We start from the raw sequence: 9,721 nt of genomic DNA, 5'->3' as shown, positions 1-9,721 counted from the left end.
TGGGTAAAGACTGCCACAATATAAAAAATAGTCTATTACAAGAAATCCAAGTTTAAAATTGTACCTAAAGCTCCTAAAAACTTGGTTTCAAGTTTTATAGGAATAGTTTATATAGGAATTTGCTTTCTTGCTGAAAGAGAATGGAATTGGTAAATATCAAGCTGGCGCTTAGCTTAGCACAAAGACTAGAAACATGGAGAAACAGCTCGTTCTGGACTATTGGCGAATTATCTTTTTACACTTTCATAAGTGTTAATACAGATGAAATAAACTAGATATGACATGTTACTTAATGAGCTTAACTGTTGGCATGTATTTCTATTATTGTATAATAATATTGTATTATATAAGTATCTATTGTTGTCTAGTAAAGTAAATGCATATTTGAGTTAAGGCTGGGCAATATATTTTGTTATTATTTTGATATTGTGATATGAAACTAGATATCGTCTTACATTTTGGATATCATAATATTGTAATATGGCATAAGTGTTGTCTTTTCCTGGTTTTAAAGACTGCATCACAGCAAAGTTATGTCATTTTCTGATCTTACCAGACTGTTCTTTTATTTGCCTTTACCCAGTTATCATTATATCCACATTACTGATGATTATTTATAAAAAATGAAAGCACCAATAGTAGTTGTAGTCAACACTACAGTATTGTTGCGTTGTTGATATTGAGGTATTTGGTCAAAAATATGATGTTTGATTTTCTCCATATCGCCCAGCCCTAATTTGAGTAAATGTACTTTCCATCACTGTGCCCTTATGTACAGCTTCTCTGTTACAGTACATGTTTCAAAATGACCTATTTGCATTTTAAGGCTGAATACCTTCTAAAGGCTGGGTATAATAACTCAAAAAGAAGCATTTCCTCCAGGAGTCCTCCTGCAGGAGTGACTGTGCTCTCTGGCTGGAGAAGAGATGCAGCTGCCTGTCAGCTCTGTGTGAGTGGGTGGGAGGGAAAGAAGGAGGGAAAGAGGGGGAGGCCAGATGGACGGGCAGCCGTACAGGATGCTGTAGTGCAGCACCACTTAGTTCTGATCATTAAAGCTGTATAATTCAAAAAGTATCTAAGTACAGCATTAAAGAAGCAGTAACCTACAGGCATGGCAAGGGCATGAAGCTCTTTCTTAGGAACAACAGCTCAGTTCAGCAGTATGAAGGATGAATTATGAATCAGCCAATAAGTGACTGACTCAGAGAGTGAGTCAGATACTATAGACTGCTATACGTATCTAAGTATGACAATGCACTCACCAATAAATGTAGGAATAATCATGTGATAACATGTCTGAGTGCTGTAAATTACCTTTCAACCTCTAAACTGTATCTAGATCTAAATGTTGCACTAGTTTTCAGAACATGTTTGCTGAACAGCTGTGTGTTCATCTCACGGAGGATAAATCACATGAGGACAGAATGGTATCAATGTGTTTCAAAACTTTCTGCCGAGCTCAGACTGTCACATATTGGTATGTGAGCCAAATCAGACTCTTGGCATGTTTTCTGCATGGTCATAATGTGAAGCACATTTTCTCTGAACGACTGGCATGCGGAGAGCCCGGAGAGCCAGGAAACAGCTGATGACGAAGGATTAGGTCTGGGCCAGGGGAGTGGAGCCGACTGGCTGCATCAAGGCCGGGGAGAAGAGCTCTGCTGCAGTACATACCAGCAGCCTGACGCACAGGGAGAGAAACCCCCACCGGTCAGAAGACAAATGAAACTTCACTATGTTTAACAAATCCATGCTATAAAGATTTGTCATTGTATCCACTGTTTTTAAGTTGGTGCTCTATAAGGTTGAGCAGGAGACATCCAGCTAATGATAAAACTATGGCACAAATGCAATGCAGTCTAAGTCCACTGATGACATGAATACAATTTTCCAACAGCTCATCTGCTACAACAGTATGAGACAACGCGTGGACCGAAATACCCACAGACAGAGCCAGAGAAGATCACAAACTTCAAAAGTAAACTTCTAAATGTAGAGGAGAGCAGCAGACACAAAACACAAGCCAACATTGTTTTGATTGCAGCTTATGCTAATTCAGATTCCCCTATATCAGAAAGGTCATCTGTACAAAGGAGATGGATATGCAGATAACCAATCCAACAGGTTAACAGCAGCCGCAAATAGCAGGGAAGTGGTAATGCTTTCAGGTGCAAAACATATGGCGTATTAGAGTGAAAAGGCATGCATGCAATATGTGTCTACCATGAAATAGCTCACATTGCTGTAATGTAACTCTTTCCAGGTACTAAAACTTTCTCCTGTGATAAATGAGAGGAGATGATTCAACCGATTGTTTATGTCTGCTTGGCTCTGTGTTTCTAAGATGAGACCAAGTCACAGCTTTATGAGAGATATACATTCATAAAAAGGGTGGCCCAGGCATTGCGCTCGTAAATTCAAGCTGGTATGCGTTATCTCCAAGAGGAGATCAATCCACATTTACAATGGATGCTGGTGACAGTGATAGGTCTGATATCACAGCTACGGCTTTTCAATGAGCTTCTTCATGTAGCAATGCAAAGAAGATTGATTTTGTCAGGGCCATTCACAGGGGAGGAAAGAGGCTGATGGTCTAGCGGTGAGGACCGGCGGTTCACTCAGGGTGACTGAAGAGAGCTGTATAAACAAGCCCTTTAGCAGTGAAGCACATACAAACAGCTTGTGCTATAAAGCCCAGCATGTGTGTGTGTGTGTGTGTGTATGTGTGTGTGTGTGTGTGTGTGTGTGTAAGACCCTGGGATACCATGTCAAACGTATTCTCTTAGTGAGAAGATAAATATTGTTAAAGTTGCACCATGTTAAGAATGAAAAGGTGTCTATGTACAGAGATGCAATTAATCTCGTTGATGTTTAAACAGGTTGCTTACACTCACATTGTAATTCCTAGTGTGTACACATGCAAGTATGTGGGTAACAAATACCACCAACAGTGACACATTACCAACTAGCAACAACATCACAAGAAAAACAGACGCAACTGCTAAAACCAGACTTTTCTTTGTCTAAAATTAGATTATTCACCAGGTCAAAGTTGTATGAACCAACAGTCCAGTGTTTTAAGTGCATCGTCTCTCTGACAGACAGCTATGAAATTGAATCAGTCACAGGGGGCTTCCAGTGCAGGCTAAGTGAATTTTCACCACTTTGTACAGTTCATCTTCACTTCTGTCAACGGCTGCCAAGCAGCCATGGCTAAAAGTAAAATCCCTGACAGTGACATAGAAGTAAGACCTCTTACCTTCAGAGTGATCCTAGAAGCACTGACAAGTCTTCCCCTTCTGTCCGAGGAGATTGCCGGTCAGCAGTCTGTCTCCTCCTTATGAAATCAGAGGAGAGACTTCCAGCTGGTTGTCTCTCCGGGGGCCGCTGCCTCAGATGTATAGATCCCTCAGATGTTCAGAGTCTGAGGTTAATCTCTGCTGTCCCGGGAGTGCGCTGGAGGAGGTACGCTCTGAGCCAAGCTGTTTGTTTAGTCAAATCACAGCACCATGGGGTTCTCCTCTCCTCTCTCACACTCTGGACAAGTCTGCCCACCACTCCCAAAGAGTGCTGTAAGTTTAAAAAGAAGTGTTCCCAATGGAGACACACACAATACACGGCTTGCCTGACTCACATTCAGATTCACACAGAGGAGGGAGCCAGTGGTCCAGCCCTGGTAAAGCTAGAGTAAGATTGAGTTGGAGAGGGAGGAGACGAGGGAGTTGTGAGTGGGAGTTGAGTAAAGAGCAATGGAGGGAACTTTAAAAAAAATGAGCAAAGAGAGAAAGAGAAAAGACAGAGGGAGAAAACTTTAAAATACAGGTTGAGTTTTGTTTGTTGTTCTTCGGTAGCAGCTCAGAGCTCCCAGGCTGAAGTGATTTGTTTATGAATGGACTGGAGCAACTGGAGGTAAACTGAGACAGTCTCTATTGGCAACAGCAATCTGGACCACATCTAACACTTCTATAAAACAACAAACACAACAAAAAGGAAGAGAAAGAGTGAGAGACTGAGTGAGAGAGAGGTCCAAGCTGGAAAAAAAGGTTTTGGCAGAGCTTATGGTGGCCTGCTTTGGAAACAAACATGGACGTCTCAGTTTCTCAGCTTCACTTACACAATCACACTGCAAGAATAAGGTATAAAAGAGGTTAAACACTTAGGGTACTTTTAGATTGAGTGAACCCCCTTTTCTTTCACGCATCTCCTCTTCTGTCATTTCTTTTTCCATTAATCCCACATAAAATAGATCAACACCTCCCTCTGGCCCTCTGTCCTCACCCCCCTTCTGTCTCTTCTCTTTCAGCCTCTCTCTTTCAAACACATGCAGACACCATGCAAATACCTCTGTTTTCTACCTTGGCTCTCTCCCCGATTTCTTCCTTTCCCAGGATATGAGTGGATGGCTTGAAATTCATAACGCAACCTAGCAGCTGACTGAGGCCTTTTCTCTCTAACAAGGGGGTAGGGGGCAGATGGGGGTAGACGGGAGGAGTTCTCCTCTAATTGTGAGGGTAAATATAAAAGCTCAACTAGCAGTAATTAGAGAGCCAGTGAACCCCAAGTTATTAGATAGGAGGGGAGCAACACTACACAGGACTGTCCCACCTTAACATTAATCTATTTCTAACTATGTAATTAACACTTTCTTGCACTAAATCTGCCCCAAATCCAGGGACTTAGCCCAATGAATCTACTTTCGTACATTTTAGTGCATGTTTACAAGAGATAATAGATAATTATGCAGCAATAATACATGACATTAACATTATGCTAGGCACACAATCCCTTTATCAGTTGGAGATAAGACACACACACTCTGTCTAAACATCCTGCAGCTCTAATAGGACAAGGCAGACATGTTCAATGTGGCATTTTGTTATCAACTATAATGTTAGCATGTTATTACAATGGAGTGGTGGAAACAGAGATCACAATGGGGTGTCTATGGCTTCATATTTGGCAGCTGTCCTTGGTTATTCATACAGCTTGACAAAGTAGCAAACCACTTGATGAACTGGACTCCAAACCATTCTGCAACAACAATACCAAGCCTATTCAGCCTATCAAAACAACTAAACAGTGGTTTCTCTCACCCATTTGGATTGTTTCCATAGCTGGAGTGAAACTAGTGCAACATGTCGAGTAGGTGTGAGCGCAGAAACAGGGAAAGGACCCAAATGCACAGACTGGAACAGTGTAGGGACCTTTTGAAAAGATGAACAACAAAAGCTTACTGGCATGTTTAAAAAGAAGTTTACAGGATTGCAGGAATGGGCCAGGCAAAAGTGCAGCCAGATACAGATTCCAGTTATGTGCATGTATAAGTTTCCATGGTAAAAAGCAACAGAGGCTTGAAAGCAAAGGTGCAGAGCAACAAATGACAATCTGGCAAAGAATGAGTGGAAAGGAGATGGTTAAATATTTGCAAGGTTTATGAAGGAAGTGGGAACATGTGAGCAGGTAAGGTCAGGTGACTGGGATTGGAAGGAAAGGGGTTAATGCAAGGCAGGGGGGAGTGAGATGACTGGTGCAGGAGAACGAGTCAGAGGGCATCTGGTGGACAACAAGAGAATGGCACTGAATGGGATTGAGAAAGTGGGAATGTGTCGGAGGGAGGGGCAGACAGGCAGAATGTGAAACACAACCACCATGTATGCTGGTACTGTGTTTGTGTTCAGCTAGATTTTGGATAAAGTTAAAAGTTATCTCTCTGTGTCTGACAGGCAGTGGCCCCTGGAGACCCCTGCGAGGGGGGAAGGGAGCCAGAAGCAGGATTCGCTGAGGCTGAGGCCTGGGCCTGGAGCTAAAGCCACCATATCTCTGATGGCTGAAGATGGATGAAGCCATAAAATGACTGATCTGAAATCAGATCCATAATAAATTCTGCCGATATGGATGTATTAGTTAGAGGCTGACTAAATGATTAAATACTGGATTCATATGTTTTCAGGACCAAACCTAAAACTCAGAAAACACTGGGACATTTGTAATTCCTAACAACAACAATCATCGGCATCATAAGATAGCACCTCTAAATAAAAACGTCAAATCAAACTCAATTTAGAGCTTAAATAATTAGTTGAATTAGTCAAAGAATAACCCTGACGACTAACCAATCAAATGGAATTGGAACCTATTTTAATGATTGATTAATTGTCATTTTACAAGCAAATATATAATTATCTTCCTTTCCAGTGTGATGCTTTGCTACTTGACTTTGTCTAACTAACTTTGGGTTTTGACTGTTTGAAGAAATTTGACGACATCATTTGAGACTTTAAGAAATTATGATGGAGATTTACTATTTTCTTAGATTTTGGAGACAAAATGGTTGATGGATTAATTAAGAAAATACTTTGCAGATTAAAAACAATGACAAGTTATTAACCTAATTACATGCAGAACATCATAAAAAAATATAAGCTAAACAAGAATCATTGGGAAAACTAAAGGCGGCCTGGTGACCTGTGTGTGTTAGACACTGCTCATGTAATCACAACATTCCTAGTTTGAGTCCAGCCTGGGACCTTTGGTGCATGTCATTCCTCTCTCTGGCTTTCATTTCCTGTGAGCTAATAAAATGCAGAAAAATACATAATTTTCAAAGAGAGAAAAATGAAATGGCGGACAGTCACAGAAGCACAAATTAAATCTACATGTGCTACTTTATCTTGCTCTATAATCTATTTTAAGCTGTTGTTTGGATAGTGTGGTTGGGTTGCATTCAGCCTAAACAGAATCTAATTTAACTTTAATCACTTTTTTATGTGGTTTTTCAAGATTAAATAAAAAAATTAAAAAAAGAATTTCCGTGCATCAAGAGCATTGACCTGATGCAGTCCTGCATGATGCCCCCATCGTCATTACTGAAACTAAAGATTGTATTCTGTCTAATCGTTGATGAGTAATTCCAAACGCCCCCAAACACCACACACCACACACAAACACACACACACCCACACACCCACCACAGACACAAACACCAAACACAACACAAACACACACACAGTATACAGACCGCCTCACACTCCATAATCAAATAAAACAACTGAAACTGGGGTTAGTTGTTATACTGGGTAAACTATCGACTTGTAATGACCACTTTTTGTTTAATCACTTTAATCAGTTGTTTAGTTTATCATGATATAATGATGATGCTTCTAGTACAACACTTAACTAACTGTCATAGTGAAGCAGAATCAGACATGCTGTAGGTGTTTAGCACTTGATAAATACTGTTTGCAGGCTTTCAACGAACTAGAACAGCCCTTAAAGGAAGCCTGACTCTGGTAGATGAAAGCTCTGGGTGTGTCTAGGCACCTACAACAGCTCTCGTTCTAACACATGTGAGCTTTTAGAATTGGTAAAAAGAGGCTACAAACCTCTCATTAGTTCCCCCTCGATGAGCTTGCACGTCGGGATGACTACAAGTAGACCAGTGGGAACATTGTTTAAACTGATTCTATGTATAGTACATGTATCATTCTCTGCAGTAACCCATATTTAGATAAATATTAAAGATTTTCCAGCCTGAAAAGACCTCATGTTTTCATGTGTTGGCATACAGCAGCAGACAAGGGCTTTAGATTCAAACTAAACCTCAGATAACATTTTTAGTGACAGTTTACAGTTCATTTATAGAGCCAAACGGTCCAGCTAGTACATCAACACATCCTCTAATGTATTGTTTAAGTGCTAAAACCACATGTCCATATTTTTAGCCAGGTGGTTTTTGCTTAGTGGCTATGCTCTTCATTTGAAGCTTTTTGCAGTGTGTTTGATGTTGCACTTTCCTTAATGTTCATGCCTTTAGCACTTTTCTCTCCATAAACAGGAGCCTGCTTTATGCTAACAGCTGATAGCTGTTATAGCTGATAATCACTGTTCTGACCAAGATACTAACATGAATCTTTTATAATTGTTGGTAAACTCAGATGTTGAAGGACCCACAGACAAGCTCAACATGTGCAATAGTATAGCCTACTTTACATCAAGTGAATGTGGAATATATGCCTATACTGATCATATGTTTGGAAACAGCAGGCTTGAATATCTACAGGATTCCAGAACTAGTTAATTGCATGGTCAAATTCAGTTTTTGCTGCCCTCGTGTGGTCGTATTAAGCAGGGACGTAGTGGTCAATAAACCTATACAATTTTACTTCAAACTTGTTTGGGATGGCCAATTTCTGCATTTCCACAGTTTTTCTCCCTCAAACTTGACATTACAGAAAGTTCTGAGGATAGGTTTTTTTTCCAAGGGAAATCATTAATTACACAATTATGTAATCACTGGTGTATTTTCTTCACCAATGTGTTACCCCAAGCTTTTTACTTCACTGTAACACCTAAAGAATGAATGTCATGAAATAATATCAAATTTGTCTTCCAGCATTTAAACTATTATATTACTGAAAATAATAACAAAAAATACAACATCTAAAATGAACCTGTTTGATTGGAGAATGAAAAGAGGAAGGTGGCTATGTTGTCATTTGTTTAAAATAAACAATCAATTGGACACTTGTTTAAAGGGGTGCAAATTCATCCATGACACCTATTCTTGGTGAACAACATTCAACCTTTACTTAAGTACTGTAAGTGCAGTTATAAGGAGCTTTGACTTTAGTTGATTATTACCATGTTATACCTCTTCCCTTTATACTTCTCTTATAAATGTAATAATTGTAATATTCAATTCAATTCAATATAATTCAATTTTATTTATAGTATCAGTTCATAACAAGAGTTACCTCAAGACACTTTACAGATAGAGTAGGTCTAAACTACACTCTATAATTTACAAGGACCCATGGTCAAGGAGCAAGGTTACCACCCCTTTCTCTGCTTTGCCCGCCCAGAGAATTTGGCCTGTGCATGGGAGAGACATCCCAGCTTTTTTTTCTTGTTTACTTCACACGTCATTATTTTATCTTTAAACACAATTTGAGGAAGTGTTCAAGTCAAAATGGGGAACCCCAAATAAGCTACTAAAAGCTTTTTGGAGGGGGCCCGATAAACAAAAAAAATAATCAGATAATATCCCAACCAAAAACTCGAAACTTTCAACTTTGCTGTTGGTCAAGGCCACACCCCCACCCTCCACATTGCCTTCAGATACGGTATTAGGGGACCACTAAGGCCTAGGCTATATAAAATCTTCCAAAAAGCAACATGTCATGGGTCCTTTTAATACATCATCAGTGAGGCAGGGCCATAGCCTAGCTACCATTGAGGGCGAGGAAGGCATGTTCTCTGTTATATTTCTGTATTCATTCATGTAGTAGACTACATACATGTTTTAACATTTTTGGTTTGTGAAGGCTGGTTCTGACATCTCTGTAGTGTAAATAACCTACTTTAAATGTACCTACTTTACAAACAGGGCTGTGTAACATTAAATGTATGTTTGGTACAATTAAAAGTTAAATGAAATAATGAATGTGCAAATTACTACTTTTACTTTTCATTTTGCTACTAATACTTCAGCAGTCCCTAGTAAGATTATGAATATGTTTTAGCCAACATTGTGGTATTACTCTTTATAGAATATTGTCAACACTGAGCCAACTCATATCTTGATTTACAATCTCCGTGCTGGATATCACATGAGCCCGATCACGTCTACGTGCACACGTGCGTGCATGCATGGGCGTGCGCACATGTAGGCCTACACTACACGCACGCCTTACATGATGGCCTTATCAAAATCATCCACCAG

At 39.9% G+C, this 9,721-nt stretch overlaps 1 protein-coding gene across 3 annotated transcripts in view; it reads right to left on the bottom strand.

Annotated features, from left to right (window-relative positions):
* The window catches only part of pdgfrb (platelet-derived growth factor receptor, beta polypeptide), a 41,342-nt gene extending 37,575 nt beyond the window's left edge, over positions 1 to 3,767 (bottom strand). For all 3 annotated transcript variants that reach the window (XR_004333852.1, XM_032528116.1, XM_032528117.1), the window contains exon 1: positions 3,260 to 3,767. The gene's annotated coding sequence lies outside the window, so the exon portion shown is untranslated. The remainder of the gene's footprint in view (positions 1 to 3,259) is intronic.
* Between the last annotated feature and the right edge of the window lie 5,954 nt (positions 3,768 to 9,721).

This window comes from Etheostoma spectabile, chromosome 10 (assembly GCF_008692095.1).
Source record: "Etheostoma spectabile isolate EspeVRDwgs_2016 chromosome 10, UIUC_Espe_1.0, whole genome shotgun sequence".
In the NCBI taxonomy this organism is placed as follows: domain Eukaryota; kingdom Metazoa; phylum Chordata; class Actinopteri; order Perciformes; family Percidae; genus Etheostoma; species Etheostoma spectabile.
The sequence above is the reverse complement of the archived record's forward strand: the minus strand, read 5'-3'. Positions and strand labels throughout refer to the sequence as shown.